We start from the raw sequence: 19,436 nt of genomic DNA on the forward strand, positions 1-19,436 counted from the left end.
CCTCTACGCAGACGACACCATTCTGTATACTTCTGGCCCTTCTTTGGACACTGTGTTAACAACCCTCCAGATGAGCTTCAATGCCATACAACTCTCCTTCCGTGGCCTCCAACTGCTCTTTAATACAAGTAAAACTAAATGCATGCTCTTCAACCGATCGCTGCCTGCACTTGCCCGCCCGTCCAACATCACTACTCTGGACGGTTCTGACTTAGAATATGTGGCCAACTACAAATACCTAGGTGTCTGGTTAGACTGTAAACTCTCCTTCCAGACTCACATCAAACATCTCCAATCCAAAGTTAAATCTAGAATTGGCTTCCTATTTCGCAAAAAAGCATCCTTCACTCATGCTGCCAAACATACCCTCGTAAAACTCACCATCCTACCGATCCTCGACTTCAGCGATGTCATTTACAAAATAGCCTCCAATACCCTACTCAATAAATTGGATGCAGTCTATCACAGTGCCATCCGTTTTGTCACCAAAGTCCCATATACTACCCACCACTGCGACCTGTATGCTCTCGTTAGCTGGCCCTCGCTTCATACTCGTCGCCAACCCCACTGGCTCCAGGTCATCTACAAGACCCTGCTAGGTAAAGTCCCCCTTATCTCAGCTCGCTGGTCACCATAGCAGCACCCACCTGTAGCACGTGCTCCAGCAGGTATATCTCTCTGGTCACCCCCAAAACCAATTCTTCCTTTGGCCCCCTCTCCTTCCAGTTCTCTGCTGCCAATGACTGGAACGAACTACAAAAATCTCTGAAACTGGAAACACATCTCCCTCACTAGCTTTAAGCACCAGCTGTCAGAGCAGCTCACAGATTACTGCACATAGCCCATCTATAATTTAGCCCAAACTACTACCTCTTCCCCTATTGTATTTATTTATTTTGCTCCTTTGCACCCCATTATTTTTATCTCTACTTTGCACATTCGTCCACTGCAAATCTACCATTCCAGTGTTTTACTTGCTATATTGTATTTACTTCGCCACCATGGCCTTTTTTTGCCTTTACCTCCCTTGTCTCACCTCATTTGCTCACATTGTATATTGACTTGTTTTTCTACTGTATTATTGACTGTATGTTTGTTTTACTCCATGTGTAACTCTGTGTTGGTGTATGTGTCGAACTGCTTTGCTTTATCTTGGCCAGGTTGCAATTGCAAATGAGAACTTGTTCTCAACTTGCCTGCCTGGTTAAATAAAGGTGTTCTCAACTTGCCTACCTGGTTAAATGTGTTCTCAACTTGCCTACCTGGTTAAATAAAGGTTAAATTAAATAAATACATTTAAAAAACATGCTAGAACCTTCAGATACCTTCAGACACGGAGCAGACGCCTCCATTAAAATAAGAATGCACCAAGGAGAGGTAGCTAGTTACTAGGTGGGATTCAAGGTCTCCCATCCCCTGGTGTTTGAATGACACACAGTGAGGGATGCTTTTGAAAGGAAGGAGAAGAGGGTTGTTCTACAGTGGCAATGAAGTGTCAACACATTTTTGCAATCCTCCAAGCAGCAATATCTTGATGTTTGCTCTGTCTCAGGTTATTAGAGGAATGTTAATACAAATTTCTCCAGCCTGAACTACTGGCGTTGTCCATCCTGGTTATACTGCTAAATCACAGAAGGATTTTACTTCAACCAGTAGACTCTTTGGCTTGACCCTACCCTGACTAAATACCACAAACCAATTTCCCCAACTGAGACAGTAACTGCTATTAGTACTGTATAATCCTGTGAACTACTGGAACCAATCCACTAAGTCATATGAAAAACCACACCAGGATATTTCCATTGTGTTTACTTATAATGAATATGGTGAGGCTTGGGGAGAACAATGAGGACTGGGGGCCCAAAGGGGACAAGTCCCTGTAACTGGATCATTTGCAGCTCTTGGCTTTCAGTCTATAATTAATAGGTGTTCTGCCTGGAAAGCGAAGGACTTGAGAAAAGGTTTTACACTGCATACTATTAAAGGGACACCTTGTGAACACTTCCCTTTCCACTTATGGAGTTGTGAAAATGTCAAACGCCCAGGTATATGGCATCTATTTATTTTATACCTATCGCTGACGTTTATTGTGTACTTTCTCTAAAGCCCATTGCTGTGTAAACTGGGTGAGTTATGAGCTATACAATTTTTTATTAAAAGTCTAAGAAAAGAATATCTCTGACCATGAAGTTCGCCAAATTTTTTGCTAGCCTCCTGTTGCTAGCTGTATTCAGACCCCTTCACTTTTTCCACATTTTATTATGTTACAGACTTATTCTAAAATGGATGAAATTGTTTTTTTCCCTCATCAATCTACAAACAATACCCCATAATGGCAAATCAAAAAACAGGTTTTAATATTTTTTTGAAAATGTTTTACAAATAAACAACTGAAATATCACATTTACATAAGTATTCAGACCTTTTACTCAGTACTTTGTTGAAGCACCTATGGCAGCAATTACAGCCATGAGTCTTCTTGGGTATGACGCTAGAAGCTAGGCACACCTGTATATGGAGAGTTTCTCCCATTCTTCTCTGCAGATCCTCTCAAGCGCGGTCAGGTTGGAGGGGAGCATCGCTGCACAGCTATTTTCAGGTCTCTCCAGAGATGTTGGATCGGGTTCAAGTCCGGGCTCTGGCTGGGCCACTCATGAACATTCAGAGACTTGTCCCGAAGCTACTCCTGTGTTGTCTTGGCTTAGGGACGTTGTCCAGTTGGAAGGTGAACCTTGTCCCCAGTCTGGAGGTCCCGAGCACTCTGGAGTAGGTTTTCATCAAGGATCTTGCTGTACTTTGCTCCATTCATCTTTGCCTCGATCCTGACTAGTCTCTTAGTCCCTGACACTGAAAAACATCCCCACAGCATGATGCTGCCGCCACCATACTTCACCGTAGGGATGGTGCCAGGTTTCCTCCAGATGTGATGCTCCCTTCGACCTCATGGCTTGGTTTTTGCTCTGACATGAACTGTCAACTGTGCGACCTTATATAGTTAGGTGTGTGCCTTTCCAAATCATGTCCAGTCAATTGAATTTACCGAAGGTGGACTCCAATCAAGTTGTCAAGTTGTAGAAACATCTCAAGGATGATCAATGGAAACACGATTCACCTGAGCTCAATTTCAAGTGTAATAGTCTGAATACTAATGTAAATAAGGTATTTCTGTTTTTATTTGTAATAACTTTGCAACATTTTTTAAAAACCTATACAAACTTCATCATTATAGGGTATTGTGTGTAGATTGATGAGGAAAAACATGTATTTAAATCTATTTTAGAGTAAGGCTGTAACACAACAAAATGTTAAAAAGTCAAATGGTCTCAATACTTTCTGAATGCACTGTATACCCTGCCACATTGTATTCAAGGTGATATACAGTAATATATACAACGACACAATGGTTATATATTAGAGTATTACATAAAGCGATTTTTGAGGCATTGTCCTCTCAGGTACTGTTTGATGTTAGTCATCACACCACACTACACTCTAAGAAAAAAGGTTTTCAAACGGGTTCTTCAGCTGTCCCGAATAGGAGAACCCGGTTAGGTTCCAGGTAGAACGCTCTATGGAAAGGTTTCTACATGGAACCCAAAAGAATTGTCCCTGGAACCAAAAGGGTTCTATCTGGAACCAAAAAGGGTTCATTCAACGGGTTCTCCTATGGGGACAGCCAAATGACAATATTTAGGCTCTAGATAGCACCTTTCTTCTAAGAGTGTAGACTACCTCAACTATGTAACTCTTATCCCACTTTAAGAGCCACTACTGTGCATTGCACCATTTAGGATCACCTGCATAAATATATCCCCATCAGTGGCGGTCAGTGCCATTTCAGATGAGGGAGGACAAAAAAATATATGAGTGTGACCTTATATCTATTACAGCATATTGGTTGGATGACTGTCATTCATATTTTATTCACCCAGTTAAATGTAACAGCGATAGGTTTAGGCTACTACATGATACTCGAATTTCCCCTATACCCATCATGAGGTTGCTACAACCTTGCCTATGAATGTATATTTACAACGTATGTGCACACTGGTCGAGAGACAAATTTGATGTGACAGAGTGACACATGGACAGACAGCGACATTCAATACTGCCTTGCACACTCTTGCCCATATCGGGTGTCATCATTAGTCCTACAGTTGCGTGTACGTTTATCCCGGTTTTGTTCCGTTTGCTTTTGTTAAAGAAATATTTTTCCACAGAATCGATAGAATGCATAAACCCCTGAACACCGTTTACAGTTTCATCGCAGCGGCGTAGTATTCCTTCTAGCGTCTACGTTATGCGCTCTGCTCTGTTCACCTCTTCCCTTCGCTTGTGGACGTCAATTCACAACACATAAAGCTGAATGTGACAGGCGGAAAAAACAACTTTCCAAGCCAAACCACTACATTGTTGTCACCATATTAGCTAAAGTAACGTCATAGTCAGCATAGCCAATATAACTAACGCGTTAGTAAACCCGCTAAATCATGCAGTAACGTTACAGTGTATAGTCAGTAAGCAGTTACACCGGCAGGCCCCGGTGGCAATTACATTTGTACAACCAAAAGCTTACCTTGACTTGGAAGAGTTCAAGTGTTGTGTTGGATAGTCATAGCCAACTAGCTAAGATAGCATCAATCTGTTTGAGCAGGGTGTTTCAATAGGCTAAACTAGCTAGCTAAGTGAAACTAGGAAAAAAGGGACACAATCTCTCTCTATTTTCCTCTTGCTTCTCCTTCATTTAGAAATAAATTAATTTGTTCAACTGTTTTCTTTCTCTGAGTCAACTGCTCTCCACCTTTTTTTGCAGTGCTAGCTAGTTATAGCTTATTCTTTCAGTACTAGATTCATTATCTGATCCTATGATTGGGTGGACAACATGTCAGTTCATGCAACAAGAGCTCTGATAGGCTGGGGGACGTTCTCCGGATGTTGTCATAATTACTGTGTAAATCTATGGAAGGGGGTGAGAACCATGAGCCTCCTAGGTTTTGTATTGTAGTCAATGTACTCAAGAGGACGGAAGCTAGCTGTCCTCCGGCTACACCATGGTACTACCCTACAGAGTGCTGTTGAGGCTACTGTAGACCTTCTTTGCAAAATATTGTGTTTTAATCAATTATTTGGTGACGTGATTATATTTAATATAGTTTTATCCAAAAATGATAACTTTTTAAATGTTTACATTTTTTTTAAAATGAAATTCCCTGTGGAGGAAGGTCCGCCCTTCCTCCTCTGAGGAGCCTCCACTGATCCACATACTATGCACTAAGTAGACAAGAGCACTCACGTTACAGTAATCACCACTAAACATGTCATTCCTGAATAAGCTTATCTTCCAGCTTACTCCAGAATGAGGAAAAAACACAAGTATGGAAGATTATCGGGAATCAGGTAAGACCCAGATGCAGACCCTGTCAAAGTAACAATTAGAGCAACAGGGTCAAAGGTACAGGATGGCAGGCAGGCTCAGAGTCAGGTCAGGCAGAGGTCGGTAATCCAGAGATGGGGCAAAGGTACAGAACGGCAAGCATGATCAGGGTCAGGGGCAGGCAGAGTGGTCAGGCGGACGGGCTCAGGGTCAGGACAGGCAGGGGTCAAAAGCAGGAGGACAAGAAAAGAGAGATGGGGAAAAGCAGGAGCAGGAGACAAAGGGCTGTGAGACATGGGTTTAACTCGGGACACATGAAAGGTGGGGTGTATCCGAAGGGTATGGGGCAACAGAAGATGAACAGCAGAGGGACTAATAATTCTAGAGATGGGAACAGGCCAATTAACCGGGGGGAGAGCTTGTGGGATTCCACCCGGAGGGGCAGATATCGGGGTGGACAGCCATACCTTCTGCCCGAGACGATACCGAGGAGCCAGGGTCCGCTTGTTGTCGATACCTGGAGGTGGTCTTGAGGAGGGCCAACCGTGCTCTCCTACTGATACGACAACAGCGGCGGACAAATATCTGGCCAGAAGGTGTGCTGACCTCCTCTTCCTGCTCATACCCCAGGGAACACTCAAATGGTGATAGGCCCATGGCAGAGCAGGGAAGGGTGTTGCGGGTCTATTCCACCCAGACCAGCTGCTGGCTCCAGGTGGTGGGTTTGGCAGAGACCAGGCAGCGCAGGGTGGTCTCGAGGTCCTGGTTGGCTTGCTCTGACTGGCCGTTGGACTGGGGGTGGAACCCAGCGGACGACCCAATGAGGGTGCAGAGCGCTTTCCAGAACCGGAATGAGAACTGAGGGCTGCGGCCGGAGACAATGTCCACGGGAAGTCCATGGATCCGGAAGACGTGCTGCACCATGAGCTGAGCCGTCTCCTTGGCAGAGGGTAACTTGGGGAGAGGAATGAAGTGGGTGACCTTGGAAAAGCGATCAACCACGGTCAGAATTGCGGTGTTGCCATCAGATGTGCGGAGACCCATGACAAAGTCCAGGGAGGTGTGGGACCAGGGGCGATGAGGGATGGACAGGGGTTGGACGAGGCCAGTCAGAGCTTGTCAAGGGGTCTTGTTCTGTGCACAGACCATGCAGGCAGTGACAAAGGCGGCGACGTCCGGAACCATGGTAGGCCACCAAAAGCCTTGTCGCATGAAGTCCAGGGTCCGCCTGGAGCAGGCAAGGCAAGCCTGGAGGAATGGGCCTACTCCAGGACCGCAGAGCCGACAGAGTCAGGCACAAACATCCGGATACCTGGGGCCCCATCACCCGGACCTGTTTCCCAATACCCCAGCTGAGTACCGTCGCCAGGCACGAGGTGGCATTGAGACAGGTATCCGGCTTGACGTTCTTGAACCCCGGCCGGTAGGAGAGGGGAAAGTTATACCGGGTAAACAGCAGGGCCCATCTTGCCTGGAGTTGAGGCGCTTGGCAGTGCGGAGATACTCCAGGTTTTTGTGGTCGTTCCACACTATAAACTGATGTTCTGCCCCTTCGAGCCAGTGTCTCCATTCCAATGCCATCTTCACCTCGAGATGCTCCTGATTCCCCACATCGTAATTCCTTTCTGTGGTGGTGAGGCGGTGGGAGAAGGCGGCGCAGGGATGCAGCTTAAGGTCCAGGGCAGAACATTGGGACAGAACAGCCCCCAATCCGACATCCGAAGCATTGGCCTCTACCAACAACTGACTGGAAAGGTCCCGGATGAACCAGGATTGGAGCCGGGGTGAAGCGGTATTTAAGGTCCCGGAACATGAACGGAACCTTGGAAGAGGTGAGGGTAGACAAGGGGAGGCCAGGGTGGTGTAACCCCGGATAAAGTGATGATAAAAGTTGGCGAAACCCAGGAAGCGTTGCAGCTGCACCCTGGACGTAGGCTGAGGCCAATCCACCACCGCTTTTACCTTCTCGGGATCCTTCTGGACACTCCCAGCAGAGATGATGTAGCCAAGAAAGGGAATGGTGGAGCGATGGAACTCTCACTTTTCCGCCTTAATGAGCAACTGGTTCTCCAGAAGGCGCTGGAGAACCTGCCGGACATGGAGCACATGTTCTTGGGGGGGAGCGGGAGAAGACGAGGATGTCATCAATGTAGACGAAGACGAACAAGTTCAGCATGTAATGGAGAATGTCATTCACCAGAGCCTGGAACACAGCAGGGGCGTTGGTGAGGCCAAAGGGCATGACCAGATATTCGTAGTGGCCGCTGGCCGTGTGAAAGGCGGTCTTACACTCGTCCCCCTCTCATATCCGCACCAGGTGATAGGCGTTACGTAGATCCAGCTTGGAGAACACAGTGGCCCCCTGGAGCGGCTCGAAGGCTGAGTGGCCCCCAGGAGCGGCTCGAAGGAAATGAGTGGTAGCGGATAACGGCTTGACAGTTTTTGACAGTGATGTCGTTGAGTCCCAAGTAGTCAATGCATGGGTGCAGGGTCTTGTCCTTCTTCTCCACGAAGAAGAACCTTGCGGAAGAGGAAGAGGGGCAGATAAATCCAGTAGCTAGGGAGTCCCCAATGTAGTCCTCCATAGCCTTGGTTTTCGGGTCCCAACAGCTAGTACAGACACCCCACCTTGTGCTAGGGAGAAGGTCAATCCCACAGTCATAGGGGCGGTGCAGTGGAAGGAAAGTGGTCCAGGACTTGCTGAACACCTCCCGGAGATGCTGGTACTCCGCGAGGATGGCGGAGAGTTCCAGAATCACTTCCAGGGACCCAGGAAGACAGGAACATGTCGAACAATGCTTCCGGGTTCCACGTACTCTCTGCTGCCAATGTGAGGAAATCCACTGCGGCCACAGTGCGGGTGTCCTGCCGGAGCTGGATTTGCTTCCGGGCAGCTTTCCTCCCGGAGAATGGGGCATCGAAAACCTTCCTCACCTCTCCCACGAACCCCTGCAGGCTTACGCATATGGCCGGCTGCTGTTCCCCATATGGCGGTAGCTCAAGTGAGAGTCCTACCAGCGATCCGAGGGGAAGGAGGAGGGCTGAAGCTCGAAAATGAGTGCACACTAAGCTAAAAAGGCCCGACAGGTGCTCGGCTCTCCATGAAAGCATTCCGGGGGAGGTAACCGTGGCTTCCGGAAAGGTGGAGTGGCCGGTGGGGTGGCGCTGTTAACCACCAAGTTACTGGGGGGCGGTGGGGTTACCACCGTGGCAGGCTGACGCCAAGACAACCCGCGGTATTGCTCCCACAGCATGTCCAACACCCGGTCATGGCGCCCAGCCGACGTTTGGACCCTCTCCATCAGCCCACGAAGCAATTCCTTGAGCGAGCTCCTTGCGAGGAGATGGTGTTGCGCAGCTGGTCCGGGTCTGCTTGGTCAGTCATGGCATGTTCGTACAATCAGGAATCAGGTAAGACCCAGATGCAGACCGTGTCGAAGTAACAATGTTTATTAGAGCAACAGGGGCAAAGGTACAGGACGGCAGGCAGGCTCAGGGTCAGGATAGGCAGAGGTTCGGTAATCCAGAGGTGGGGCAAAGGTACAGGACGGCAGGAAGGCTCAGGGTCAGGACAGGCAGGGGTCAAAAACAGGAGAACGAGAAAAGAGACACGGGGAAAAGCAGGAGCTGATCCAAAAATGCTGGTAGGCTTGAACAAACAAGACAAACTGGCAACAGACAGACAGAGAACACAGGTATAAATACACAGGGGATGATGGGGAAGATGCGCGACACCTGGAGGGGGGTGGAGACAATCACAAAGACAGGTGAAACAGATCAGGGTGTTACAGAAGACAGTCTATTTTTGTTCTGTAGCATCATAGCCCTCATCATAAGATAACTGGGTAACCTGAGCCAAGTGGAATAAATACTATGACCAATAGCGACGACTTACGAGACTGATTCCCAAAATAATGTTTCATGTCTGAACAAATCAGCGCTTCCTCGTCCTTGTTCAGTGACTGACACATGTGCTGATCAGCTTCAGGTGTGTGACAAGCGTGTTCACAGGATATGGGAGATGACAGGCGACTGTAGCATATGTTGGTGAAGGGTCTTATTAATCAAGCATCCGCTGACTTCTACTATATTTCATGAAAGTGAGTCTTGGGCCATGAATATGCATACTGTAGCTATGTGTGTGTATAAAGAGACTACAGGCCTGATTTATTGTTACAGATACTAAGCAGTCTTCATCTTATACCAGCTCAGGTAGTATACACTCTTAGAAAAAAGGATTCCAAAAGTGTTCTTCGGCTGTCCCCATAGGAGAACCCTTTTTGTTTCCAGGTAGAACTATTTTGGGTTCCATGTAGAACTCTGTTGGGTTCCATGTAGAACCCTTTACATAGAGGGTTCTACATGGAACCCAACGAGTTCTACCTGGAACCAAAAAGGGTGGGTTCTTGAAAGGAGAACCCTTTCAAAGGGTTCCTCTATGGGGACAACTGAAGAACCCTTTTAGGTTCTAGATAGCACCTTTTTTCTAAGCGGATACTGCTGTGTGCAATAGTCCTACTAGTATGCAGTAGTCCTACTGTTTTTTTGGTTAGATAACTGAACTCTAAGTCTTAGCTATGTGATTGTTCACTATTTAGAGGTGTAGCCCAGCCAGAATGCTGCCAATGCCAGTTGGTGTCATACTAGGCTGTGACAACTGGAAGGACACATGGAGAAATTAACACATACAGTATGTACAGACTGATGCATACATGATGAATATGTATACATAGTAGCTGAAGTGTTTTTGACTCATTGGAAAAAAGGGTGACAGGGATGAGAAACATCCACCATAACTACAACAAAAAGGGATGTGAACATCTGCCTTTCCCATCCATTTAAACACACACACACATGCACACACACAAATGCATGCATACATACACGCACACATACACACAATGTGAGACAGTGACACTAAATTGGTGGAGTTTGCATGTATCACTGTGTCTTGTAGCGGAAAGAACAGACAGGCAATACAGGATAAGAATGTATTTCCTATTCTGGCTGAGTGGGCTGTTTCCATTTCATTTCCCACTCTTTGTAACAAATAGGGATATCATTTTTCATACTTTGCCATAACAAAATATGCAAATGCCGGGGATGAATTGAATGTATCAGGTCGCCTGGCACCTATTGTTTCTTCCCTTTTATGAAAGCTGCTGGCTACATGGGGGTGTAATTCCATTTGTTAAAGAATGGCAATCATTAATTTGTGTACTGTCAACTGTGATTAATTATCTTATTACAGGTTGAACTATAACTTGCGTTAAACATCCAAATGATCACAAATAAAGGTTGAGGCTGCTCTGAGATTTGAACAAAAATGTCATTTGTGATTAATGAATGACTGCAGAGACAATATTACACTTGTTTACAACAGAAAGTGATGGGAACCAATGAAAAATTGCAATTAGTGTTAAGAGACGACAATTTCAGCCTCCGGTTATGTCGAATTGGACTTCCTGATTGATTCACTTTGTTTGAGATCATTCCTTGAATAATGGCGACTCGAGATAAATGCAGGCCCTATTCTCTGAAATCTACCACTGAATATCACTGAAGCGTTACAGATTGCGTGACAGAAATGTAAAGGTAATTTCCAATTGAGCCAACATATGCAGCATTTACTGTGATGTGCAGTCTCAGCTAACGCAAGAACTTGGCTTTAAATTTCAATTAAGCTGTAAGGCTGAACTTCCACGATACGGATTGAATAGAGCCCTTAATCCTTACCATAATCTCTTTTAGGTATCTGATATAGTTAACCATAGAAATGACACTTTCCTGTGTGTCATTTCAAACATATGATTAAATCTGACCTGTAATGAACTGCCTGGGAGGCCATATACTTAAGAGAATAGAAATCTCTATTGTATTCAGCATCCCTTGCCATCGCCCCATTCTCTTTCTATTCCCCAGGCAACGGCCATTTTCTACTGCAATGGTTCAAAAAGTTGCCACTGGGAGAATAGAATAAGCAGCATTCCTATTTTTCCTTTGAGATGTGAATGAACTTAATGTTTCAGAGTGAGAACAGTCCTTCTTTTGTTCGGGCTCAACGCAAGAACAGCATTGGGAAACACTTAGAGCTTAGGTGCATCCTGTTTCCATTGATCATCCTTGAGATGTTTCTACAAATTGATTGGACTCCAACTGTAATCAATCCAATTCATTGGACAGGATTTGGAAAGGCACACACCTGTCTATATATGGTCCAACAGTTGACAGTGCATGTCAGAGCAAAATCCAAGCCATGAGGTCGAAGGAATGCCTGTAGAGCTCCAAGACAGGATTGTGTCGAGGCGCTGATCTGGGGAAGGGTACCCCAAAATGTCTTCTGCATTGAAGGTCTGCAAGAACACAGTGGCCTCCATCATTCTTAAATGGAAGAAGTTTGGAACCACCAAGACTCTTCCTAGAGCTGGCCACCTGGCAAAACTGAACAATTAGGGGAGAAGGGCCTTGGTCAGGGAGATGACCAAGAACCCAATGGTCACTCTGACAGAGCTCCAGAGTTCCTCTGTGGCGATGGGAGAACCTTCAAGAAGGACAACCATCTCTGCAGCACTCCACCAATCAGGCCTTTATGGTAGAGTGGCCAGACGGAAGCCACTCCTCTGTAAAAGGCACATGACAGCCCACTTGGAGTTTGCCAAAAGGCACCTAAAGGTCTTTCAGACCATGAGAAACAAGATTCTCTAGTCAGATGAAACAATATTGAACTTTTTGGCCTGAATGCCAAGCGTCACGTCTGGAGGAAACCTGGCACCACCCCTAAGGTGAAGAGCGGTGGTGGCAGCATCATGCTGTGGGGATGTTTTTCAGTGGCAGGGACTGGGAGACTAGTCAGGATCGAGGGAAATATATATGGACCAAAGAACAGAGAGATCCTTGATGAAAACCTGCTCTAGACAGCTCAGGACCTCAGACTGGGTCGAAGGTTCACCTTCAAACAACTCTAAACACACAGCCAAGACAACGCAGGAGTGGCTTCGGGACAAGTCTCTGAATGTCCTTGAGTGGCCCAGCCAGACCCCGGACTTGAACACTTTCAAACATCTCTGGAGAGACCTGAAAATAGCTGTACAGCACAGCTCCCCATCCAACCTGACAGTGCTTGAGAGGATCTGCAGAGAAGAGGAGAAACTCCCCAGGTACAGGTGTACCAAGCTTGTAGCATCATACGCAAGAAGACTTGAGGCTGTAATCAGTGCCAGGTTCTCCAACAAAGTACTGAGTAAAGGGTCTTAATACTTATGTAAATGTAATATTTTATTTTATTTAAACAAATTAATTTGCAAAAAATTCTAAAAACCTGTTTTTGCTTTGTAATTATGGGGTATTGTGAGTAGATTGATGAGAGAAAAAAAAGTCTGTAGCGTAACAAAATGTCGATAAATTCAAGGGGTCTGACTACTTTCTGAATGGTCTGTATAAATTACAGAAGTATACCTTATTTAAAGTGACAGGCCTGTAAACATTTATGACTGAGTCATCGAAATTTATAACTCCTAAGAGTATACCTTATTTTCGTGGCAGAACTATTGACATTTATAACTGCGTTATTAACATTTAAAACTGCCAAAATTATACCTTATTGACCATTACCTTAACAAATGAGTTATCAACATTTATAACTGCTGAAAATGGAAACCTCCTGGCTATTTATTAATGAGCAGCAAACATTTATAAAAGCATGTAATCTCCTCAATCATGCAATACATAGTAAAAAGAACATGTCATTTAATAGAAGGACACATTGGGAAAACAATTTTGCAGTGACTCAAATGTGTAGCTTATCATTGGTATAGTGAGTAGTCTAGCTAATTCAGATAAACGGGTGGGGGCTTTTTCTCCCCTTTTTAACATTACATGTCAGAATAGAAATTGACAACAAATGAACTATTTAAAATACAACATAGGGTCTCATGGTCCCCTTCTGTGTCTTCATCTGTTTATTTCTTGTTAAGAATTTTCCAGTCCTGGAGTCTGAGACCTTATGGGAATCTGTGGGAGAGAATAGGATTTTATGACAATTTAGCATCGACAATCTCACTACGCAACTGTACTATCATCGTTATCATGAGTTATACCATTTAGGCTTAGCTAGTTATGTTATCCACTGCTAGTTAATAATAATAATAATATCTAGCTAGTGTTTAAGAGTAGGTGTTCCCTAATGGAAATATGCAAATAAATGCTAGAACACGCCAATAGGATCTCACTAGCTCGTGCTTGGCTCTGCCCACCTCCTTGCTTGTTCTGCCCACTATGATTAATTTGCTCACATTGGAAACGACAGGCTCTGGGTCTATATTGGGTTAGTTATGCAAATCTTTGATGTCGATGTTAGCTAGCTAGCTGGCAGCTAACATTTGCTAGCTAGCTAGCGAAGCTAACTAGCCAGCAAACGTGATCTAATTTGCTAGCCCACTATATCATGCCAAAGATTATCTCTTGCTAAATCCACTAGCAGAAATTCTATATTCAAAAATAAGTTTGAGGTTTTACATAATGCAAGCTAGCTAGCTAACGTTTCCTAGTTAGCTAGTTAGGACAGAGCTGCTAGCAAACATTAGCTAGATAACTACTTTGCTAGCTGAGCAGCGTGCTAAATCATTCAGCAAAACTTCTGAATCCAAAAGTAAAACAAATTGCATAGAGAATTTACCTTCTTTCCACTGTCAACATTTTTATCTTGTAAATAACATGTATTTGTGCTCAATCTCTTCTGTCTGGCCTTTGCACACATCCATCCTGATTCTTCATGATGCGTTGTCACATTATGTCAGTGTAAACACAAAATTCTAGGCACGTTCCAAGTCGTGTTTATTTCAAGCACGTTGGGGAAATCGGGGAAATTTCTCAGAAACCAGCAAACCACACCAATAATATGGCTTGAGATCTTCAGATGAAGCCTTCATTCCTGGAATAAATAAGTGTACCAATGCATCATCAATGACCATTGGTCTAAAAACCAGCCATTTCTTTTTGCATGATGATACATAAGGGTTCAATATTATACACATTTGTAAGTGCATTTATAAATGGTTAGTAGGTAGTAAATAGTGTCTCGTTATTTGGCAAGCACTGACTGGCAATCGCACTATTTGACCAATTTGTTATAACCCATTTACAAATGATTTAATAACCATTAGTAACGTAATTACAAACCCTTTATAAACCCTTTACAAATGAAACCTTATAGGAAAGTGTTACCCACTAGATCTTCACATCTCCCTAGCACAGATACAGCTTGATCCAACACTGAGGGCGACATTAGCATGTATTTGCATTGCATATCTTCAATTAAGTCTAGCAGTGAAAGCCAATTGTTCTCACCACCTTGAGAGCATGTCATGATTACAAATGGAAACCAGTGTTTTTATTAGTACAATGTATGAAAAAAACAAATAATCAGCCCACATCTAATACTACCATATAACTCACACATATATGCAATGGATGCATCTTTAATACTATATGTACTAAATAGTATTACAAGATGAGTATGACACTATATGGGCACTATGAATCAATGGTTTGAAAGTGCATACACCTACTTGTTTGAGCAAGGTGATCAATCTTCAATAGGTTTGCTCAGATACTTGCAATGCTTTGATAAAGCACATGAGACTGATGCTATCATTACTGTGACAGTGTTACCCTAGTCATAACCTCTACAACAGGACTCTACTGTTGATGTTCAGCATGATATGTAGCAAGGCACCAGGGGGACTTGTATGAATGAAAAAACATCTTCTTCTTCTAGATTCACTGGACCCTCGGGCGAAATAAAAAGAGGGACATATTTATACCCAGTAGGATAACTAAAAACTATCCACATTTAAATTGCTTTGGTCTTTGGATCAGCAGTCCCTGTAGGGAGATGCATACACTCAGGGAATTGTTTCGATTTAGGGAGTGATAAAATTGTATCTGCTCTGCAAAAGAATGTAGAATACCCAGATAGCTCCTCAGCTCTCCCCAGAACAGCAGAGATCCTGCCTTCGCTCACCAAACACAGAAGGATGTGTATAGTACTTCATACCAAGAAGGATGTGTATAGTATGTCATACCAAATGAGACACAGATGTATAGAATGTAGATGAAATAGTACTGTAGCAGAGAGGACAAGGCAGTATGTTGGCACTATGCCTGCACTGTGGTGCTTTCGGCCTCATGCAAGATTCATGTGGACTATGCATGCTCCACACAACAGAAAGGTTGAAAGTACTTTAGGATTTTGAAGTTAGTACTGTTTCAAAGTATTGTTAATGGCCCAGTGCAGTCAAAAATGTATACAGTTGAAGTCGGAAGTTTACATACACCTTAGCCAAATACATTTTAACTAAGTTTTTCACAATTCTTGACATTCAATCCTAGTAAAAATTGAGGTCAGGGCTTTGTGATGGCCACTCCAATACCTTGACTTTGTTGTCCTTAAGCCATTTTGCCACAACTTTGGAAGTATGCTTGGGGTCATTGTCCATTTGGAAAACACATTTGCGTCTGTAACGGATGTGAAACGGCTAGCTTAGTTAGCGGTGCACGCTAAATATGCTTCGTGGGTGACTGTTGTTGATGTGTGCAGAGGGTCCCTGGTTCGCGCCCGGGTATGGGCTAGGGGACGGTCTAAAGTTATACTGTTACACGTCCAAGCTTTAACTTCCTGACTGATGTCTTGAGATGTTGCTTCAATATATCCACATAATTTTCCTCCCTCATGATGCCATCTATTTTGTGAAGTGCACCAGTCCCTCCTGCAGCAAAGCACCCCCACAACATGATGCTTCCACCACCGTGCTTCACGGTTGGGATGGTGTTTTTGGCTTGCAAGACTCCCCCTTTTTCTTCCTAACATAACGATGGTCATTATGACCAAACAGTTCTATTTTTGTTTCATCAGACCAGAGGACATTTCTCCAAAAAGTACGATCTTTGTGCCCATGTGCAGTTGCAAACCGTAGTCTGGCTTTTCTATGGCGGTTTTGGAGCAGTGGCTTCTTCCTTGCTGAGCGGCCTTTCAGGTTATGTCGACATAGGACTCGTTTTACTGTGAATATAGATACTTTGGTACCCATTTCCTCCAGCATCTTCACAAGGTCCTTTGCTGTTGTTCTGGGATTGATTTGCACTTCTCACACCAAAGTATGTTCATCTCTAGGAGACAGAGCGCGTCTCCTTCCTCCTCCGTTTTGATGACTCCCACCTAAATGTATGTAAACTTCTGACTTCAACCAAATATACATTTCCACACTATACAATTGTGAAAATGTATGATATTGCCCTTTTAGTGTAAGAGCTGTTTGAAAATACCTCCCCCTCTGCCTTGGAACTTTAACACGGCACTTCAAACAATCTTACGCAGTATGATGCTTTTCATTTAAACTTACACAGTACATGAATTCACAGGGAAATATTAAACTCTTAGTGTAAACTCTAAAACAATTGGAAGATTGTGTAAGTATTCACGAAGCAAAACAAAATATTTTCTTGCCATCGGGCGCTTCTGTGTCCCTATCGAGGTTTACGTCATGAGTACTTGGAAAATGTCTTCAAAACATTGTACAGTTTAGTAATGCCATGTGAATCTATATGGCAATGGTAATGCATGTCCAAGATGTGCTATATGAAGTGTTTGAGTGCAGTTTCTCCTTAATAATAGCAACTTACAATAACTGCTCAGGAAAGAACACAGACTCTGCAGAAACGCTTGAGGCCATTTAACAATAGGGAGGCAGGCTATTATATATTATTTATGTGTTGTTTGACTGTGTTTAATCCGTCCCCAGATTGTATGCGAAGATTCCCATGTGCAGTACTACATAAAAGCACTTTTAAAAATGAGGGACAAAAAATAAGGACAGAGGTGCTCCTAAGTACTTTTAGGAATTTACATCTTCATCTTCAAGTCCCACTGCACATGACTAGAAATAAACGCCTTTGCAAGTGAGCTTGAGGGCTACTCCCCCTCTGCATGCAAACGTCAGTAAAACTGCTGCACAGCAATACAGGGCAGCTATTATGAACAAAGCTAAAGCAAGCAGACAAATTGTAGGTATGAGCAGCTTGTGATTGCAGCTTCTGAGGGAGCCCAACAGAGACTAAATGGCTGTTGTTGTGTGGTCGTCATGCGAAGATAACCACTGGATGGATCTCTGTAATCCCTGAGAATACAGGATTCCACACTAATTGACATACTAGAACGTTGCCCTTATGGCATGCAGTCAATACTGCTCTGAAATTACTAGTAGGCTAATTACGACCCTGACCATGTAGGACAGAAAAACCTCTAGCCTGTCATTTTGAAAATACACATATATCCTGCGAAAAGGCTAGATCGCACACTACCGATAAAAAACTGTACATTCCTTCAAATAGTAAATGAATAACATATTCAATGAAATAATGATTATGGTTGTGATGAATCATTCCCATAGTGGTTATGGACTTATTCTTCACCACTACTACCAAATGCCAAGTGAGTCAACATTCTTTTCCCCCTTAACACCTTGTCAGAATCCGTCAAAAGAAGGACGATAATGTGTCTCCTCAATGGAAGACCCTTGTGCTTTGATGAAGCAGATACAAATTATAACCGTGTTTAATAATGCATCTTTGGTTAGAGTTGGGGGAGGAGATAGTAAACAGGAAAGATTAATAGATACTTAGATGAGTGGTAGCAATGTGGCTGTATAGGTGCAGTAATGTGGCTGAGAATCCTGGCTGATTTGCAGCACTATTCTAATGGAGGTTGAACACAAACAGCTCTGACCACCTGCCACAGTGTTAAAGGGATACGTAGCTGTGTGATCGGACTCTATAATAACAGTCAGATCATCTATCCTAATGTGTACAAGACATGTGAATTAACGGCTGGTCTGACAAAGCTCTGGATTACTATGTTATTCAACATGTCTGAATCATCACCAAGCTCTTAATAAATAAATCAAATATTCCCAGAAAATACAGTATGTGATGCTTGTTATTAACAAACTAACAACCAAACCATGATGGCATGCGATGGCAGGTCGGGAAGGATGCATCGCCATTTATCAGTCGAGTCCATTATAGCTGTGTTCAGTCCAGTGAAGACTGGATTTGTGTTGACAGAACGGCTGGCCATGCTGTGTTCGGCTGGATCTCTCAGCATAATGAATGGAGATGGGGTATTGATGAAAGATGCAATATGATGATCTGCACTGTATGGCCGAAGCAGTGAGAATTGAAATGTTAGAGACAGTGTGGAAGGTAAAATGCACTCTGTTGTTTGGATGGTTGGTTTCCCAACTTTTAGGGCCAGAATCATGGTGCTGACTAATAACAAGGCAATCAACTTGAAGCCAACTCTTCTTGTGACAACCTTACCACAAAGTCATAGAATAGGTAGACTGTTTGTCTCACTCACTCTGTGATACAGGGATGTAGTATCAACGCTGGTCCTAGTCTGATCAAGACCCATTTGAAACAGCCATAAAACTCTCAGCCATTCAAACATTGAGAAGGGAAGGGAATAGAAGCCATCAGAATGCAAATTGAGGAAGAAAATAAGCATGTCCTCCCCCTAATAAATCTGGAGTTATTGCTTATTAAGACATAAAGGAAGGCAATTTGCAGGTACCCCTCTCTGAGGCAACCACAAAGTTCTCACTGTTTGAGAAATCATTATCACGATCTACTCACAACCTGGCTGAGAAAACATTTTGCTATTGCAGAGGATTTTAATAAACCCATCCACAAATAAGAACATATTCACTGTTCCTTCCACTCAAAGCAGCAAATACAGACACAGCCAGAGTTCCAATTTAGTGGACAAGCATCTGGCTGCACCTATAAAGACTTCACTAATTTGCTCACTCTGTTGAGAATGTGTTTATCATACTTGAGCACTGTGCAGTTTCCTGACAGTGTGAAGCCTGGAAGTGTTGCTGACATATTGCCATACTGTAGATGGTTGCCAAGCATCTAATGTACACACAATGTATGATTTATGTCATTGCTCAAACTAAAACACAATTCCTAATCAAAGCCTTCCAGTACATTTTTTTTATATCAA

At 43.8% G+C, this 19,436-nt stretch overlaps 1 protein-coding gene across 2 annotated transcripts in view; it reads right to left on the bottom strand.

The window, feature by feature from the left end:
• Positions 1-19,436, bottom strand: part of LOC109869709 (metabotropic glutamate receptor 4) — a 253,129-nt gene that overhangs the window by 161,078 nt on the left and 72,615 nt on the right. The window contains exon 1 of one of the 2 annotated variants that reach the window (XM_031804325.1): positions 4,577-4,807. The exons of the other annotated variant lie outside the window; for it this stretch is intronic. The gene's annotated coding sequence lies outside the window, so the exon portion shown is untranslated. Of the gene's footprint in view, positions 1-4,576; positions 4,808-19,436 lie in introns of those variants that run through there. 2 annotated transcript variants of the gene reach the window in all.

Source organism: Oncorhynchus kisutch, linkage group LG24, assembly GCF_002021735.2.
Source record: "Oncorhynchus kisutch isolate 150728-3 linkage group LG24, Okis_V2, whole genome shotgun sequence".
NCBI lineage: Eukaryota > Metazoa > Chordata > Actinopteri > Salmoniformes > Salmonidae > Oncorhynchus > Oncorhynchus kisutch.